A 1,822-nucleotide genomic window follows, 5' to 3' on the forward strand; every position below is an offset into this window, starting at 1 on the left:
AGGTGCCAGGCAACTAGGGACACCCTACAGCACCCTACTGCTGGAATTATTCAAGGTAGCCAATGCTAAGCTGCTCACACTGTCCTGCTCTGCCCTTTCCCATGGAAACCCCAGTAAGGGTTATGGCCTGGGCTCTCTCCTCCTCCTGCTTCTGCCTCCTGACCACCCTGACGCTTCCTTGTGGCCCTGTGTGGTGTGCTGTGCCTCCTGTCTGTAGGACCCGGAATATAATAAATTTTCCCTCTAAGCCCCATTCCTATCTAGGCCTGTGTCCCATTGACTTTACTATCCCATACCCAACACGTATATTCCTAGAACAGATTCTACACAACCAGTATGCTCAAGGTTGCATCTGACCTCAGGTTGTAAATAAGAGGTTAATGACTGGTACTTTTTGTAAACCACTACAGAAAAGGAAAAAAAAAAACCTGTAAATTTCATTAATAATCAAATAAGTAAATTTCATTAATAAATAGCACAAGTACTGCTTTAAATTCATTAACATTTGTAAAGATAAACTGTCAAAATACCTTCCAAGACAGGAAGTGCCAGGTTTACTTGTGAATCCTACTGAACATTTAAGAAAGAAATTATACCAATTCTTTACAATCTCTACCAGATTTAAACAGAGGAAACAGTTCTTAACCCATTCTTTGAGACCAGCATTACCATAATACCAAAAACAGATGAAGACATTACAAGAAAGGAAAACTACAGATCAAAATCTTTCATGAACATAGATGGAAAAATCCTCAACAAAATATTAGCAAATCAAATCCAACAATGTATAAAATAATTATATGCCATGACCAAGTGAGATTTATTCCAGGTGTGCAAGGCTGGTTCAAGAGTTAAAAATCACTTAATGTAACCCATCACACCAAGCTAAAGAAATATCACATGATCATATCAATAGAGGCAGAAAAAAATTTGACAAAATCCAATGCGCATTCATGATAAAAAACTCAGTAAACTATGAATACAGGAGAACTTCCTAAACTTGATAAAGAATACCTATAAAAACCTAAGTAAGATCACAGCTAATGGTGAGAATCTCAAAGCTTTCCCACTAAGATCAAAACAAGACAAGGATGTCCTCTCCCACCGGTGCTTTCTAACATCATGGTGGGAGTCCTAGCTGATGCAATAAGACAAGAAAAGGAAATAAAATGTATACTGATTGATAAGGAATAAATAAAATTGTCTTTGCAGATGACAAAAAGAATCAATGAAAAAACTCCTGGAACTAATAAGTGATTAAAGCAAAGTTGCAGGATACCAGGATACAGAATCAATCCTTTGTGAGTATACCAGCCATGAATAAGTGGAATTTGAAATTAAAAACACACCACTTACATTAGCACCCCCAAAATGAAATACTTGTGTATAATAAAATATGTACAAGATCTATATGAAAAACTACTAGACTGATGGATGATCTCACATAAGAACTGAGTAAATGGAGAGGTGTCCCATGTTCACAGAGAGGAAGACTCAATTTTGTCAAGATGTCAGTTCTCAACTTGATCTAGAGATTCAATGTGATCCCAGTCAAAGGTGCAGTACGTTATTTTATAGATATCGATAAACTGATTCTCAAGTTAAAAAAAGAGTCAAAAGACCCAGAATAGCCAACGTAATATTGAAGAACAAAGTGAGAGGACTGACACTACCTGACTTCAAAACTTACTGTAAAACTATGGTATAATAATATGTGAATCTATAGCATAAAGAGGGGTATTGGAAATTAATGGACAAACAGTGCAATGGAACAGCTTAGAGAGACCAGAAATAGACCCACGTAGATACAGTCAGCTGGTCT

Source organism: Neomonachus schauinslandi, chromosome 12 (genome assembly GCF_002201575.2).
Source record: "Neomonachus schauinslandi chromosome 12, ASM220157v2, whole genome shotgun sequence".
In the NCBI taxonomy this organism is placed as follows: Eukaryota; Metazoa; Chordata; class Mammalia; order Carnivora; family Phocidae; genus Neomonachus; species Neomonachus schauinslandi.